Below are 19,787 nucleotides of genomic sequence, written 5' to 3' on the forward strand. Positions count from 1 at the left end.
AGCGGCAGTTTAGGGGTTAATGCATATTTTATTATTAGGATAGTGAGGGGGGATAGCGGATAGAGGGTTAGATGTGTCGGGCTATGTTTGGGAGGCGTGTTAGACAGTACGGGTGATTTTATAACTTTAGTCAGGTTTTGTAGGCGCCGGCAGTTTCTAAAGTGCCGTAAGTCACTGGCGACTCCAGAAATTTGTACTTACGCAGATTTCTGGAAATCGCTGGTTTGTCAGAGTTTAGCCTCTGACGGCGCCGTATATAGGATAGCTCGAGTTGCGAGCTGAAACTGTGGGCGGCGGGGGTTCCCTCGATTGCGCAGCAAACTACGATCTTTATCGGATCGTGTCCCTTATATGTAACTGACATATTTATTTGTTGCTCCTGATTGGCTGAAGTAGAGGACACTAGTGCAAAGTGTGCTAATAGGACCACAGGTTTAAAGGCTGTCAAAACATTTATTTTTGCATGCTGATATTTGAAATGTAATGCTTAATTTCTGGTTTATAAAAAAAGTGTATATAAAAAAATGTAAATATTTCAAGGAAATAATGTATCTATTTATTGCTCCAGTTTGTGCATTAAATAGTAGCGTGCACTTTACAAGTTATAAGTAAAAACACGACGCAAGCAAAAAGTTAATGTAAGAATAGCCTGACATGAAAATATGAATTTTTCCCATTCCAATGTTCTTCACATAACAGAATATTTTCTATTTATTCACAAATACATATTACTATATATATTTGATGGTATTTTTGTAAAATATATATCTATAACTACATATAGATGATTATATATTGGTATAGATTTATACAGATATATATAGGAATATTTATTTAAAAATATATAGAACATATTCTGCTAGGTGCAGAACATTGGAATGTGAAATATGTACAGTAAATACATAGTATAACACTATTACAAATTAATATTGCATGAATGTGCTTTAACATGTTTTCATCTACTTGTTAGCAAAGGGCTCCAATGCACATACATATATATATATGTCTATGTATGTATACATATGTTTTTATGTGTTTATATGTGTATATATGCCTGTAAATGCATATTTACACATATCAGGTGTGTTAGCTGGAGGCGCTGGTTCAGCTTGTATCAGTCGTTGGTATCTTCCTTTCCTTCCTCGGTTGTATAACTCTAGGTGCAAAATAGTTATGCTGAAATATCAGGCAATACACCATACAAAGGTGAATATCTACTCACAGTGTATATTGCAGGTTACCGGCTCCTTCCCAATATGAAAAGACATGGTTTGTAAAGCACTTTTATTGCTCTTGAGAAAGATGGCTGGGACCGTTGAGACGCTTTTGCGTTGAGCCAAATAAAGACAAACTTTTTTACTGAATCTGTGATATTGTCTTTTCATATTGGGAAGGAGCCGGTAACCTGCAATATACACTGTGAGTAGATATTCACCTTTGTATGGTGTATTGTCTGATATTTCAGCACCACTATTTTGCACCTAGAGTTATACAACCGAGGAAGGAAAGGAAAGGAAGATACCAACGACTGATACAAGCTGAACCAGCACCTCCAGCTTGCACACCTGATCTATTCACTCAGACCTTGGGAGAGACTGTGGGACGGCTGCGGTTCACCAGAAGGGGAAAGTATTAATACATATTATACACCTGTTTGCATGCATATTTACACATATAAACACATATATTTGTACACTCATATAAATAAATAAATATATAAATAAATGTATATAACATAATTTATGTAAGAACTTACCTGATAAATTCATTTCTTTCATATTAGCAAGAGTCCATGAGCTAGTGACGTATGGGATATACATTCCTACCAGGAGGGGCAAAGTTTCCCAAACCTCAAAATGCCTATAAATACACCCCTCACCACACCCACAAATCAGTTTAACGAATAGCCAAGAAGTGGGGTGATAAGAAAAAAGTGCGAAAGCATAAAAAACAAGGAATTGGAATAATTGTGCTTTATACAAAAAAATCATAACCACCACAAAAAAGGGTGGGCCTCATGGACTCTTGCTAATATGAAAGAAATGAATTTATCAGGTAAGTTCTTACATAAATTATGTTTTCTTTCATGTAATTAGCAAGAGTCCATGAGCTAGTGACGTATGGGATAATGACTACCCAAGATGTGGATCTTCCACGCAAGAGTCACTAGAGAGGGAGGGATAAAATAAAGACAGCCAATTCCGCTGAAAAATAATCCACACCCAAAATAAAGTTTAAATCTTATAATGAAGAAAACTGAAATTATAAGCAGAAGAATCAAACTGAAACAGCTGCCTGAAGTATTTTTCTACCAAAAACTGCTTCAGAAGAAGAATACACATCAAAATGGTAGAATTTAGTATGCAAAGAAGACCAAGTTGCTGCTTTGCAAATCTGATCAATCGAAGCTTCATTCCTAAACGCCCAGGAAGTAGAAACTGACCTAGTAGAATGAGCTGTAATCCTTGAGGCGGAGATTTACCCGACTCGACATAAGCATGATGAATTAAAGATTTCAACCAAGATGCCAAAGAAATGGCAGAGGCCTTCTGACCTTTCCTAGAACCGGAAAAGATAACAAATAGACTAGAAGTCTTTCAGAAATTCTTAGTAGCTTCAACATAATATTTCAAAGCTCTAACTACATCCAAAGAATGCAATGATCTCTCCTTAGAATTCTTAGGATTAGGACATAATGAAGGAACCACAATTTCTCTACTAATGTTGTTAGAATTCACAACCTTAGGTAAAAATTTAAAAGAAGTTCGCAACACCGCCTTATCCTGATGGAAAATCAGAAAAGGAGATTCACAAGAAAGAGCAGATAATTCAGAAACTCTTCTAGCAGAAGAGATGGCCAAAAGAAAACAAAACTTTCCAAGAAAGTAATTTAATGTCCAGTGAATGCATAGGTTCAAACGGAAGAGCTTGAAGAGCCCCCAGAACCAAATTCAAACTCAAAGGAGGAGAAATTGACTTAATAACAGGTTTTATACGAACCAAAGCTTGTACAAAACAATGAATATCAGGAAGAATAGCAATCCTTCTGTGAAAAAGAACAGAAAGAGCAGAGATTTGTCCTTTCAAGGAACTTGCAGACAAACCTTTATCCAAACCATCCTGAAGAAACTGAAAAATTCTCGGAATTCTAAAAGAATGCCAGGAAAAAAGATGAGAAAGACACCAAGAAATGTAAGTCTTCCAGACTCGATAATATATCTTCCTAGATACAGATCTACGAGCCTGTAACATAGTATTAATCACAGTCAGAGAAACCTCTTTGACTAAGAATCAAGCGTTCAATCTCCATACCTTTAAATTTAAGGATTTGAGATCCTGATGGTAAAAAAGGACCTTGTGACAGAAGGTCTGGTCTTAACGGAAGAGTCCACGGTTGGCAAGAAGCCATGCGGACAAGATCCGCATACCAAAACCTGTGAGGCCATGCTGGAGCCACCAGCAGAACAAACGAGCATTCCTTCAGAATCTTGGAGATTACTCTTGGAAGAAGAACTAGAGGCGGAAAGATATAGGCAGGATGATACTTCCAAGGAAGTGACAATGCATCCACTGCTTCCGCCTGAGGATCCCTGGATCTGGACAGATACCTGGGAAGTTTCTTGTTTAGATGAGAAGCCATCAGATCTATTTCTGGAAGTCCCCACATTTGAACAATCTGAAGAAACACCTCTGGGTGAAGAGACCACTCGCCCAGATGTAACGTTTGGCGACTGAGATAATCCGCTTTCCAATTGTCAAAACCTGGGATATGAACCGCAGAAATTAGACAGGAGCTGGATTCCGCCCATACCAGTATTCGAGATACTTCTTTCATAGCCAGAGGACTGTGAGTCCCTCCTTGATGATTGATATATGCCACAGTTGTGACATTGTCTGTCTGAAAACAAATGAACGATTCTCTCTTTAGAAGAGGCCATGACTGAAGAGCTTCTGAAAATTGCACGGAGTTACAAAATATTGATTGGTAATCTCACCTCCTGAGATTTCCCAAACCCCTTGTGCTGTCAGAAACCCCCATACAGCTCCCCAACCTGTCAGACTTGCATCTGTTGAGATCACAGTCCAGGTTGGAAGAAAAAAAGAAGCCCCCTGAACTAAACAATGGTGGTCTGTACCACGTCAGAGGGTGTCGAACAATCAGTTTTAAAGATATTAAATGAGATATCTTTGTATAATCCCGGCACCACTGGTTCAGCATACAGAGCTGAAGAGGTCGCATGTGAAAATGAGCAAAGGGGAACACGTCCAATGCAGCAGTCATAAGAACCTAGAATTTCCATGCATAAGGCTACCGAAGGGAATGATTGAGACTGAAGGTTTCGATAAGCTGAAACCAATTTCAGACGTCTCCTGTCCAACAGAGACAGAGTCATGGACACTGAATCTATCCAGAAATCTAAAAAAGGTTACTCTTGTCTGAGGAATCAACAAACTTTTTGGTTAATTGATCCTCCAACCATGTTCTTGAAGAAGCAACACTCATAAAAAGCTGGAAAGGATCTTTCCATTGAAAATGAGCAAAGGGAATTGAATCCAATGCTGTTAAAAACTTCTATGCATATATAGCAACTGAAGGAAATAATAGAGACTAAAGGTACCGACAGACGGAACCCAATACAAATTGTCCCTTGTCTGATAGAGACAAAGATAGTGACATAAACCATCTGGAAACCTAAAAAAAGGTGACCCTTGCGTGAGAAATCAAGAGCTTTTGAAAAAAGATCCTCTAACTATGTCCTGAAGAGCAAGTGAAACATATGAGAATCCGCATCCTCAGGAAATAATCTGAATGAAAACAGAAAAATGAAGAATACGCATTTATTGTATCTAAAGAAAACAAATAATGCTATCAATGACCACAAAAAGGCAAAATAGTTTGAATAAAACTCCAAAACCCAGTTCCTAGAAAAGGAACTGGAATAAAAACCCCAGAAGATTCCAGGTCTGAGCAGCGCTTGAACCCCATGGGTACCCAGCCATGCCTCAACAGTATCCAAAATATATAGGACAGAAACACACTGAAAGAAAGTGTTAGCCTTACTGGAATAAAAACAAAGAAATTTGGACAAAATAGAACCAAATAAATTTCAAAGAAGTCTTAACCTGCCCCTTACCAGCCAAGCTGGAATACGGCATGTGCATCGCAACATTAGGGAGCTAATTTCGAACCCCAATTAAAAACATGTTACTTGGGAAAGAACTCAGGATTCGTTCCTTAATAAGAACAACCAAACTAGTATAAGCTTAAAGTTTTAGTCTTAGAACTCAATCTTGAAGCCCATAGTAACAGTTAAGAATTGAATCCAATTATAATTGATTATCTTAGAACAAAAGAAATATGGATTGATTAACCCTCATTTGCGAATATATTCAATAAAATGAAGACACAAATGAAATCATTAGCATGATAGTCCAGTTTAAAGGACCAGTCAAAACAGAGGACTTGCAAAATGCAAAACAACAAGACAAATGCAACGGCACCTAGTCTAGTAAATGTTGTCCCTTAACAATGCTAAAAGAAATCATGATTTGATACTTGATTTTAAAGTAAACAGAAAAAATGAAGCAATTGCAATATCACAGGACCAAGAAAAGTACCTGAAACTAAATAATTTTCCAAAAATAAGATACATCTATATAAAGGAAAATAAATACTATTTTGCTATAAAAACAATAGCATAATTAGTAGGAGTAGAGATAGCTCCAATAAATTGGAGAACCCTCCAAATTGAATTTAACTGCTGACAAAGAATATAGTTTAAAAATAAAAGAAAATTCTCAGCCTATTCCATTCCCTAGTATGGGGAATTGGAAAGAAAACCTCTGAAATCACAGAAATAGTGTCAGCTAGTCTTAAAGAACTAGTTACCTTAATATTCAAAATAATTAACACCTCTTCAACAAAGAACAAATGTACTTTAATAATAAAAAAATTATATAAAAAAGTAGATTTCTCAGTGTCAATATCTGATGAAGAGAATTTCTGAAAGAGAAAAAAACATCATCAGAGAAGGATAAATCAGTATGTTGTTGGTCATTTGAAACTTCAATAATTAAAAAAGAAGTGGAAAAAGACCTAAAAATCGTATTAGAAGGCACGAAGTCAGAGATAGCCTTAATCAGAAAAAATATTTCTTATAAATCTTCTAAACATTTCTTGCACTTAAGAATGGAAATGTATAAAGCATAAATACTAATGGAATCTGCATGTAAAAGTATATCATAATAACTTATTACAAACCATAGCTAAAGATAAACATTTATAACATTTAAAATAAATGAACTTAGCTTTGGTAGAACTGAAACTCAGTTAAGCATTTTTCCAGAAGTGGCTTCTGACTCAGGGACAAACGGAGACATCTTGCAATATGTAATAGAAAAAACAACATATAAAACAAAATTGATCAAATTCCTTAAATGACAGTTTCAGGAATGGGAAAAAATGCCAGTGAACAAGCTTCTAGCAACCAGAAGCAATAAATAATGAGACTTAAATAATGTGGAGACAATAGTGACGCCCATATTTTTTAGCGCCAAAAAAGACGCCCACGTTATTTGGCGCCTAAATGCTTTTGGCGCCAAAAATGACGCCACATAAGGAACGCCGACACTTTTGGCGCAAAAAAACGTCAAAAAAATGACGCAACTTCCGGCGACACGTATGACGCCGGAAACAGAAAAAAAAATTTGCGCCAAAAAGGTCCGCGCCAAGAATGACGCAATAAAATGAAGCATTTTCAGCCCCCGCGAGCCTAATAGCCCACAGGGAAAAAGTCAAATTTTAAGGTAAGAAAAAAATTGATTAATTCATATGCATCATCCCAAATATGAAACTGACTGTCTGAAATAAGGAATGTTGAACATCCTGAGTCAAGGCAAATAAATGTTTGAACACATATATTTAGAACTTTATATAAAAGTGCCCAACCATAGCTTAGAGTGTCACAGAAAATAAGACTTACTTACCCCAGGACACTCATCTACAAGTAGTAGAAAGCCAAACCAGTACTGAAACGAGAATCAGTAGAGGTAATGGTATATATAAGAGTATATCGTCGATCTGAAAAGGGAGGTAAGAGATGAATCTCTACGACCGATAACAGAGAACCTATGAAATAGACCCCGTAGAAGGAGATCATTGAATTCAAATAGGCAATACTCTCCTCACATCCCTCTGACATTCACTGCACGCTGAGAGGAAAACCGGGCTCCAACCTGCTGCGGAGCGCATATCAACGTAGAATCTAGCACAAACTTACTTCACCACCTCCATAGGAGGCAAAGTTTGTAAAACTGATTTGTGGGTGTGGTGAGGGGTGTATTTATAGGCATTTTGAGGTTTGGGAAACTTTGCCCCTCCTGGTAGGAATGTATATCCCATACGTCACTAGCTCATGGACTCTTGCTAATTACATGAAAGAAATATAAATATATATATATATATATGTATATATACCAAAGATGTGTACTCTCACTCAGTCCATCAAACTTGCACTCTCTGGTCCTTTTTTTTTTTTTTTAATTTTATTCTTTATTATTGTATTTCAACAGACTTATAAGATTTCATACAATTTCAGAGGAAACAACATAAAAAAAAAAAAAAAAAAAAAAAGGGCAAGGCAAATAATTAGAAACCCAGCAATGATATACATTTCATGTCTTAATGTGCCCAAAAAAAGTAAAACCTAAAAACAAAGGAAAAACAGAAAAAAAAAGAATAAGCCCCTTCTATAAAGATTAAGAGCTTTCAACCTCTGTTGATCTTAAAATATGGTTTCAATACGATACTCCTCGAACTTCATCATTAATTGTTGAAATACATTTTTCCGTTTTCTATATCCCCCCCTTGACAAAAGACAATTACGATTTGACATAATCATTACAACACTCAACAGGACACACTAAACAACAACCAAAAAAAAAAAAAAAAAAAAAAAAAAAATTACCAAAGGCCAAGCAAAACCAGTTCAGTATTTCTGAATGGATATATCAAACTGTCAATTTTGTTTAAGGGAAAAGATCTAATAAAAACAGACCACTTTCTGAAAAACAAAATAATATCTCTTTCTTCTTCCAGATTGGTGTCTATCTGTTCCAGGATACATTGTTTTTTAAGGCAGTTTTTGACCTCTTGGATACTGGGGGCTGACCTATTTTTCCATTTTTTTAAGATTAGGTATCTTGCTGCTAAAATAGCTAAGTTAACTATTTTAGTATTTACTAGTCGATCTTCCGGTTCTTTCCATAGGAAAATAATGTGTACTGGCAAGAGGGTCAAAGGGGAAATTCCTAATGTATTAAGCCAATATTGTACCTTCAGCCAAAACTGCTGAATTTATGGACAAATCCAAAGCATATGCAGAAGATTGGCCGATGGTAAGGAACATCTGGGGCATAAATTAAATTCAGTGTTCTTGCAGCGCACGGCTTTTTCAGGAGTAAAATAAGTCATAAGTAATAATCTTATATGGGATTCTCTCCAAGATGAGGAGAGAGTAATTCTTGAGACTTCAGATAGTGAATATTGAATTAATTCAATATCCCCCAGGTTCTGCGATAAAACCACCGCCCAATTATCAAGTAATTTTTCCAACCTAGAGTTGCCTTTTGAGGAGTTTAGGTCTCGATATATGGGGGAAACTGATGTTAGGCCATTTTTAGCTAAGATTAGCCATTTCTCTATGTTTCCCAATGACCAAGTCCAACCAAATTTATCGACTAAGTTTAGGGCAAAGTGTCTTACTTGTAGGTACGCGAAGAACTCTTTATGGGATAATTTGAACTCCTCTCTCAGAGTACCAAAAGTTTTTATACACTTCCTTTCAAAATCCAACAATTGATATATTTTCCCCAGACCTAGTGCCTCCCATCTCTGGAAAGGGGACAAATTAAGACCCGCTTGAAATTGAGGGTTACCTACTATTGGCATATGATTAGATACTCCTTGTTTGATATTGAGGAGATTACACACTCTCCACCAGGCTAATAAAGGATTGAACATTGTTTTCATTTTTTTCACCTCTTTCGGTAAAGCGCTTCTAGTGCAATGAAGTAGAGCTAAAGGGGTAAGTTGGTATAGAATATATTTTTCCAATTCGTTGTTAGTAACATAGTCTCTTTCTGACATCCAGTCCAAGATCAAGCGGGTCTAAAAGGCAAGGTTATAAAGTTTAATATCTGGTAAGGCTAGCCCCGCATACTCTCTAGGACGGGACAATTTAGTTAGCGAGATTCTGGGCTTTTTATTCTGCCAAATAAATTTTCTAAGTACAACGTTAAATAATAAAACATCTTTTCCTTTAAGAACCAAAGGAGTGTTTTGTAAGATGTATAATATCTTCGGAAGGCAAACCATTTTATATAGGGCAATACGACCCGACAATGATAGAGGAAGGTTCTGCCAGTTTTTCAGGTTTTCTTTGATTTTTATTCAATACCGGAGGTATGTTAAGATTATACCACGTATCTGGATTGGAAGAGATCATGATACCAAGGTATCTAAAGGAGTTGGTCACTATTTTAAATGGAATATTACCCATAGAGTCCTTGGAATGGTTAATCCATAATAATTCAGATTTCGTCATGTTTACTCTATAACCAGAAAAAGCCCCAAATTGTTCTATGATTGATATAAGTTTAGGGACGTTGATGGATGTTTTAGATGTATAAATTAAGATGTCATCAGCATATAGAGCTAATTTCATCTCTTTCTCACCAATCCTAATACCATCAAGATGTTGTCTGATGTATAAGGCAAAGGGCTCAATTGAAATATTGAAAAGGAAGGGGGAGAGAGGACACCCCTGATGAGTACCTCTCATAAGAAAAATATTTGAAGAACTTAAACCATTAACTAGTATTTCTGAAAAACAAAATAATATCTCTTTCTTCTTCCAGATTGGTGTCTATCTGTTCCAGGATACATTGGCCTAGATTTGGAGTTCGGCGGTAAAAGGGCTGTTAACGCTCCGCGGGCTTTTTTCTGGCCGCACCATAAATTTAACTCTGGTATCGAGAGTTAAAACAAATGCTGCGTTAGGCTCCAAAAAAGGAGCGTAGGGCATTTTTACCGCAAATGCAACTCTCGATACCAGAGTTGCTTACGGACGCGGCCGGCATCAAAAACGTGCTCGTGCACGATTCTCCCATAGGAAACAATGGGGCAGTTTGAGCTGAAAAAAAACCTAACACCTGCAAAAAAGCAGCGTTCAGCTCCTAACGCAGCCCCATTGTTTCCTATGGGAAAACACTTCCTACGTCTGCACCTAACACTCTAACATGTACCCCGAGTCTAAACACCCCTAACCTTACACTTATTAACCCCTAATCTGCCGCCCCCGCTATCGCTGACCCCTGCATTACACTTTTAACCCCTAATCTTCCGCTCCGTAAACCGCCGCAACCTACGTTATCCCTATGTACCCCTAATCTGCTGCCCTAACATCGCCGACCCCTATGTTATATTTATTAACCCCTAATCTGCCCCCCACAACGTCGCCGACACCTACCTACACTTATTAACCCCTAATCTGCCGAGCGGACCTGAGCGCTACTATAATAAAGTTATTAACCCCTAATCCGCCTCACTAACCCTATCATAAATGGTATTAACCCCTAATCTGCCCTCCCTAACATCGCCGACACCTACCTTCAATTATTAACCCCTAATCTTCCGATCGGAGCTCACCGCTATTCTAATAAATGTATTAACCCCTAAAGCTAAGTCTAACCCTAACACTAACACCCCCCATAACTTAAATATAATTTACATATAACGAAATAAATTAACTCTTATTAAATAAATTAATCCTATTTAAAGCTAAATACTTACCTGTAAAATAAATCCTAATATAGCTACAATATAAATTATAATTATATTATAGCTATTTTAGGATTAATATTTATTTTACAGGCAACTTGGTATTTATTTTAACTAGGTACAATAGCTATTAAATAGTTAAGAACTATTTAATAGTTACCTAGTTAAAATAATTACTAAATTACCTGTAAAATAAATCCTAACCTAAGATATAATTAAACCTAGCACTACCCTATCAATAAAATAATTAAATAAACTACCTACAATTACCTACAATTAACCTAACACTACACTATCAATAAATTAAATAAACACAATTGCTACAAATAAATACAATTAAATAAACTAGCTAAAGTACAAAAAATAAAAAAGAACTAAGTTACAGAAAATAAAAAAATATTTACAAACATAAGAAAAATATTACAACAATTTTAAACTAATTACACCTACTCTAAGCCCCCTAATAAAATAACAAAGCCCCCCAAAATAAAAAATTCCCTACCCTATTCTAAATTTAAAAAGTTACAAGCTCTTTTACCTTACCAGCCCTGAACAGGGCCCTTTGCGGGGCATGCCCCAAGAAGTTCAGCTCTTTTGCCTGTAAAAAAAAACATACAATACCCCCCCCCAACATTACAACCCACCACCCACATACCCCTAATCTAACCCAAACCCCCCTTAAATAAACCTAACACTAAGCCCCTGAAGATCTTCCTACCTTGTCTTCACCATCCAGGTATCACCGATCGGTCCTGGCTCCGATATCTTCATCCAACCCAAGCGGGGGCTAGACATCCACTGAAGAAGTCCAGAAGAGGGTCCAAAGTCTTCCTCCTATCCGGCAAGAAGAGGACATCCGGACCGGCAAACATCTTCTCCAAGCGGCATCTTCGATCTTCTTCCATCCGGTGCGGAGCGGGTCCATCTTGAAGCAGGCGACGCGGATCCATCCTCTTCTTCCGATGTCTCCCGACGAATGACGGTTCCTTTAAGGGACGTCATCCAAGATGGCGTCCCTCGAATTCCGATTGGCTGATAGGATTCTATCAGCCAATCGGAATTAAGGTAGGAATTTTCTGATTGGCTGATGGAATCAGCCAATCAGAATCAAGTTCAATCCGATTGGCTGATCCAATCAGCCAATCAGATTGAGCTCGCATTCTATTGGCTGTTCCGATCAGCCAATAGAATGCGAGCTCAATCTGATTGGCTGATTGGATCGGCCAATCGGATTGAACTAGATTCTGATTGGCTGATTCCATCAGCCAATCAGAAAATTCCTACCTTAATTCCGATTGGCTGATAGAATCCTATCAGCCAATCGGAATTCGAGGGACGCCATCTTGGATGACGTCCCTTAAAGGAACCGTCATTCGTCGGGAGACATCGGAAGAAGAGGATGGATCCGCGTCGCCTGCTTCAAGATGGACCCGCTCCGCACCGGATGGAAGAAGATCGAAGATGCCGCTTGGAGAAGATGTTTGCCGGTCCGGATGTCCTCTTCTTGCCGGATAGGAGGAAGACTTTGGACCCTCTTCTGGACTTCTTCAGTGGATGTCTAGCCCCCGCTTGGGTTGGATGAAGATATCGGAGCCAGGACCGATCGGTGATACCTGGATGGTGAAGACAAGGTAGGAAGATCTTCAGGGGCTTAGTGTTAGGTTTATTTAAGGGGGGTTTGGGTTAGATTAGGGGTATGTGGGTGGTGGGTTGTAATGTTGGGGGGGGGGTATTGTATGTTTTTTTTTACAGGCAAAAGAGCTGAACTTCTTGGGGCATGCCCCGCAAAGGGCCCTGTTCAGGGCTGGTAAGGTAAAAGAGCTTGTAACTTTTTTAATTTAGAATAGGGTAGGGAATTTTTTATTTTGGGGGGCTTTGTTATTTTATTAGGGGGCTTAGAGTAGGTGTAATTAGTTTAAAATTGTTGTAATATTTTTCTTATGTTTGTAAATATTTTTTTATTTTCTGTAACTTAGTTCTTTTTTATTTTTTGTACTTTAGCTAGTTTATTTAATTGTATTTATTTGTAGCAATTGTGTTTATTTAATTTATTGATAGTGTAGTGTTAGGTTAATTGTAGGTAATTGTAGGTAGTTTATTTAATTAATTTATTGTTAGTGTAGTGTTAGGTTAATTGTAGGTAATTGTAGGTAGTTTATTTAATTATTTTATTGATAGGGTAGTGTTAGGTTTAATTATATCTTAGGTTAGGATTTATTTTACAGGTAATTTAGTAATTATTTTAACTAGGTAACTATTAAATAGTTCTTAACTATTTAATAGCTATTGTACCTAGTTAAAATAAATACCAAGTTGCCTGTAAAATAAATATTAATCCTAAAATAGCTATAATATAATTATAATTTATATTGTAGCTATATTAGGATTTATTTTACAGGTAAGTATTTAGCTTTAAATAGGATTAATTTATTTAATAAGAGTTAATTTATTTCGTTATATGTAAATTATATTTAAGTTAGGGGGGTGTTAGTGTTAGGGTTAGACTTAGCTTTAGGGGTTAATACATTTATTAGAACAGCGGTGAGCTCCGATCGGAAGATTAGGGGTTAATAATTGAAGGTAGGTGTCGGCGATGTTAGGGAGGGCAGATTAGGGGTTAATACCATTTATGATAGGGTTAGTGAGGCGGATTAGGGGTTAATAACTTTATTATAGTAGCGCTCAGGTCCGCTCGGCAGATTAGGGGTTAATAAGTGTAGGTAGGTGTCGGCGACGTTGTGGGGGGCAGATTAGGGGTTAATAAATATAACATAGGGGTCGGCGGTGTTAGGGGCAGCAGATTAGGGGTACATAGGGATAACGTAGGTGGCGGCGCTTTGCGGTCGGAAGATTAGGGGTTAATTATTTTAAGTAGCTGGCGGCGATGTTGTGGGGGGCAGGTTAGGGGTTAATAAATGTAATACAGGGGTCGGCGGTGTTAGGGGCAGCAGATTAGGGGTACATAAGTATAACGTAGGTGGCGGTCGGCAGATTAGGGGTTAAAATTTTTAATCGAGTGGCGGCGATGTGGGGGGAGCTCGGTTTAGGGGTACATAGGTAGTTTATGGGTGTTAGTGTACTTTAGGGTACAGTAGTTAAGAGCTTTATAAACCGGCGTTAGCCAGAAAGCTCTTAACTCCTGCTATTTTCAGGCGGCTGGAATCTTGTCGTTAGAGCTCTAACGCTCACTGCAGAAACGACTCTAAATACCGGCGTTAGAAAGATCCCATTGAAAAGATAGGCTACGCAAATGGCGTAGGGGGATCTGCGGTATGGAAAAGTTGCGGCTGCAAAGTGAGCGTTAGACCCTTTAATCACTGACTCCAAATACCAGCGGGCGGCCAAAACCAGCGTTAGGAGCCTCTAACGCTGGTTTTGACGGCTACCGCCGAACTCCAAATCTAGGCCATTGTTTTTTAAGGCAGTTTTTGACCTCTTGGATACTGGGGGCTGACCTATTTTTCCATTTTTTTAAGATTAGGCATCTTGCTGCTAAAATAGCTAAATTAACTATTTTAGTATTTACTAGTCGAACTTCCGGTTCTTTCCATAGGAAAATAATGTGTACTGGCAAGAGGGTCAAAGGGGAAATTCCTAATGTATTAAGCCAATATTGTACCTTCAGCCAAAACTGCTGAATTTTTGGACAAATCCAAAGCATATGCAGAAGATTGGCCGATGGTAAGGAACATCTGGGGCATAAATTAAATTCAGTGTTCTTGCAGTGCACGGCTTTTTCAGGAGTAAAATAAGTCATAAGTAATAATCTTATATGGGATTCTCTCCAAGATGAGGAGAGAGTAATTCTTGAGACTTCAGATAGTGAATATTGAATTAATTCAATATCCCCCAGGTTCTGCGATAAAACCACCGCCCAATTATCAAGTAATTTTTCCAACCTAGAGTTGCCTTTTGAGGAGTTTAGGTCTCGATATATGGGGGAAACTGATGTTAGGCCATTTTTAGCTAAGATTAGCCATTTCTCTATGTTTCCCAATGACCAAGTCCAACCAAATTTATCGACTAAGTTTAGGGCAAAGTGTCTTACTTGTAGGTAGGCGAAGAACTCTTTATGGGATAATTTGAACTCCTCTCTCAGAGTACCAAAAGTTTTTATACACTTCCTTTCAAAATCCAACAATTGATATATTTTCCTCAGACCTAGTGCCTCCCATCTCTGGAAAGGGGACAAATTAAGACCCGCTTGAAATTGAGGGTTACCTACTATTGGCATATGATTAGATACTCCTTGTTCGATATTGAGGAGATTACACACTCTCCACCAGGCTAATAAAGGATTGAACATTGTTTTCATTTTTTTCACCTCTTTCGGTAAAGCGCTTCTAGTGCAATGAAGTAGAGCTAAAGGGGTAAGTGGGTATAGAATATTTTTTTCCAATTCGTTGTTAGTAACATAGTCTCTTTCTGACATCCAGTCCAAGATCAAGCGGGTCAAAAAGGCAAGGTTATAAAGTTTAATATCTGGCAAGGCTAGCCCCGCATACTCTCTAGGAAGGGACAATTTAGTTAGCGAGATTCTGGGCTTTTTATTCTGCCAAATACATTTTCTAAGTACAACGTTAAATAATAAAACATCTTTACCTTTAAGAACCAAAGGAGTGTTTTGTAAGATGTATAATATCTTCGGAAGGCAAACCATTTTATATAGGGCAATACGACCCGACAATGATAGAGGAAGGTTCTGCCAGTTTTTCAGGTTTTCTTTGATTTTTATTCAATACCGGAGGTATGTTAAGATTATACCACGTATCTGGATTGGAAGAGATCATGATACCAAGGTATCTAAAGGAGTTGGTCACTATTTTAAATGGAATATTACCCATAAAGTCCTTGGAATGGTTAATCCATAATAATTCAGATTTTGTCATGTTTACTCTATAACCAGAAAAAGCCCCAAATTGTTCTATGATTGATATAAGTTTAGGGACGTTGATGGATGTTTTAGATGTATAAATTAAGATGTCATCAGCATATAGAGCTAATTTCATCTCCTTCTCACCAATCCTAATACCATCAAGATGTTGTCTGATGTATAAGGCAAAGGGCTCAATTGAAATATTGAAAAGGAGGAGGGAGAGAGGACACCCCTGATGAGTACCTCTCTTAAGAAAAATATTTGAAGAAGTTAAACCATTAACTAGTATTCGAGTAGAAGCTGTTTTATATAGATTATCAATAAAATTGAAAAAATTACCTTGTAAACCAAATTGATGAAGAGAGTGTAACAAATGATCAAAATGAACAGAATCAAATGCTTTCTCCGCGTCAATTGCAATGATTGCAGCGTCCGGGGCGCCACTCTCCCCCTCCCTGTCCCCTTTCTTGTTAAAATAATCTATAGTTAAAAAAAGTTCCCTGACCTTTGCTGACGAATTTCGTTTAGACATAAACCCTGCCTGATCTTTATGTATGATACTGGGGAGAAGTAGTTGGAGCCTATCTGCTATAATGGAGGACAAAATTTTATAATCGGTATTTAATAATGCTATCGGCCTGTATGATTCCTTTCTATCAGGCTCTTTCCCTTGTTTAAGAATTAAGGTTGTAAATGAAGCAGAAAAACTGGGCGGGGGAATAGTGCCTTTTATATAAATCTCATTATATAAAGAAAGTAAATGAGGTGATATTGATTTGGCAAGTATTTTATAAAATTCGTTAGGCAAACCGTCGGGGCCCGAGGCTTTGTTTAAAGAAAGATCAAGAATTGCTTTTGAGATCTCGGGCTCAGTTATGGGAAGATTGAGCACTTCAAATAGATCTGCCGATACCAAATTATGGCCTAGATTTGGAGTTTGGCGGTAGAAGGGCTGTTAACGCTCCGCTGGCTTTTTTCTGGCCGCACCATAAATTTAACTCTGGTATCGAGAGTTCAAACAAATGCTGCGTTAGGCTCCAAAAAAGGAGCGTAGAGCATTTTTACCGCAAATGCAACTCTCGATACCAGAGTTGCTTACGGACGCGGCCAGCCTCAAAAACGTGCTCGTGCACGATTCCCCCATAGAAAACAATGGGGCTGTTTGAGCTGAAAAAAAACCTAACACCTGCAAAAAAGCAGCGTTCAGCTCCTAACGCAGCCCCATTGTTTCCTATGGGGAAACACTTCCTACGTCTGCACCTAACACTCTAACATGTACCCCGAGTCCAAACACCCCTAACCTTACACTTATTAACCCCTAATCTGCCGCTCCCGCTATCACTGACCCCTGCATATTGTTTTTAACCCCTAATCTGCCGCTCCGTAAACCGCCGCAACCTACGTTATCCCTATGTACCCCTAATCTGCTGCCCCTAACACCGCCAACCCCTAGATTATATTTATTAACCCCTAATCTGCCCCCCACAACGTCGCTGACACCTGCCTACACTTATTAACCCCTAATCTGCCGAGCGGACCTGAGCGCTACTATAATAAAGTTATTAACCCCTAATCCGCCTCACTAACCCTATCATAAATAGTATTAACCCCTAATCTGCCCTCCCTAACATCGCCGACACCTAACTTCAATTATTAACCCCTAATCTGACGACCGGAGCTCACCGCTACTATAATAAATGGATTAACCCCTAAAGCTAAGTCTAACCCTAACACTAACACCCCCCTAAGTTAAATATAATTTAAATCTAACGAAATAAATTAACTCTTATTAAATAAATTATTCCTATTTAAAGCTAAATACTTACCTGTAAAATACATCCTAATATAGCTACAATATAAATTATAATTATATTATAGCTATTTTAGGATTTATATTTATTTTACAGGCAACTTGGTAATTATTTTAACCAGGTACAATAGCTATTTAATAGTTACCTAGTTAAAATAATAACAAATTTACCTGTAAAATAAATCCTAACCTAAGATATAATTAAACCTAACACTACCCTATCAATAAATTAATTAAATAAACTACCTACAATCAGGGCCGGATTTCCCATTAGGCACAGTAGGCATGTGCCTACAGGCGCCTTGCAGTGAGGGGCGCCTGCCTGTCAATAATAAAAAAAAAAAAAAAAAAAAAAAAAAAATTTTTTTTTTTTTTTTTTTTTTTTTATGAGGGCATTTATTTTAGTAAGAATTGTGCTGCCAGGTGCCTACAAAGTCGAGTGTTTCATTGGGAATATGTTACAGCAGTTGAGGGAGCCATGAAGGAGAGAGGGGCAAAGATTAAAACTAAACCCCTCCCATTGAATTTCTAAATTCTAATTTTAAACACATTTGTTGACCCCTGGATTACATATAATCTACAACATTCCATGTTTTCCTTTGAGAGCAACATCATATGATATTTATATTTCAGAACAAAATAAATGTAACATCTGTGTGTGTTTGTACCAAAAATATCAGAGTTTACAAGATTTTTTTCCCTACATTTTATATTTTCTTCCACTGGCTGCACAGGTTGTTGATGGTGATGAGCTTGCATGCTGCTAGTTTTAATATTGCTATTGTTTACACAAAACTGTGTTTGACTCCAACAAAATGTTAAGCACATAGTCAAAGTCATCTCCAGAAAAGCAATACACTAATGGCTTGTCAATAAACATGTCCTATGAGCCCATCTGGGTCTGCACAGATGTGTATTGCTGTCTCAGAACTGACATTGACTATGTGTTTAACTCTTTTGCAAGAGGCTAACACACTTCTCTGCAAGCACTAGTGCAATAATAAAATGCCCAGCAAACTGTCACATTTGATGTCCCTTTAAATAGGGTTTTCTTTAGAATATTTTGCATTAAAAGTTTAACATGATTTGTTTTTGTTATACATAATAGAAATTGTATGGCCATTTGAGTCAAGTGAATATTGATTTTTGGTGTAGCTTCCATTACAACAAATATTGCAATTGGTGTGTGTATTTGTGTATCTCCATAAAAGGGAAAATGTAATTTTACATCTAATATTTATTTTTAGTTGTCCTAAATAATAATAAAAAAAAGTCCTCATTTTTTCCACTTTTTTCTAGGGGGGGTGGGGGGGTGGGGGGGGGCGCTTCAGGTTTTTGTGCCTACAGGCACCTGAGATGTAAATCCGGCCCTGCCTACAATTACCTACAATTAACCTAACACTACACTATCAATAAATTAATTAAACACAATTCCTACAAATAAATACAATTAAATAAACTAGCTAAAGTACAAAAAATAAAAAAGAACTAAGTTACAAAAAATAAAAAAATATTTACAAACATAAGAAAAATATTACAATTTTAAACTAATTACACCTACTCTAAGCCCCCTAATAAAATAACAAAGCCCCCCAAAATAAAAAATTCCCTACCCTATTCTAAATTAAAAAAGGTAAAAGCTCTTTTACCTTACCAGCCCTGAACAGGGCCCTTTGCGGGGCATGCCCCAAGAATTTCCGGAGCGAAGCGGCAGGATCCTGAAGACCTCCAGCGCGGAACATCCATCCGGCCCGACGACTGAACGACGAATGACTGTTCCTTTAAGGGACGTCATCCAAGATGGCGTCCCTCAAATTCCGATTGGCTGATAGGATTCTATCAGCCAATCGGAATTAAGGTAGGAATTTTCTGATTGGCTGATGGAATCAGCCAATCAGAATCAAGTTCAATCCGATTGGCTGATCCAATCAGCCAATCAGATTGAGCTCGCATTCTATTGGCTGTTCCGATCAGCCAATAGAATGCGAGCTCAATCTGATAGGCTGATTGGATCAGCCAATCGGATCGTCAGATTAGGGGTTAATAATTGAATTTAGGTGTCGACGATGTTAGGGAGGGCAGATTAGGGGTTAATACTATTTATTATAGGGTTAGTGAGGCGGATTAGGGGTTAATACATTTATTATAGTAGCGCTCAGGTCCGCTCGGCAGATTAGGGGTTAATAAGTGTAGGCAGGTGTCGGCGACGTTGAGGGGGGCAGATTAGGGGTTAATAAATATAATATAGGGGTCGGCGGTGT

The sequence above is a fragment of the Bombina bombina genome, chromosome 5 (genome assembly GCF_027579735.1).
Source record: "Bombina bombina isolate aBomBom1 chromosome 5, aBomBom1.pri, whole genome shotgun sequence".
Taxonomy (NCBI): domain Eukaryota; kingdom Metazoa; phylum Chordata; class Amphibia; order Anura; family Bombinatoridae; genus Bombina; species Bombina bombina.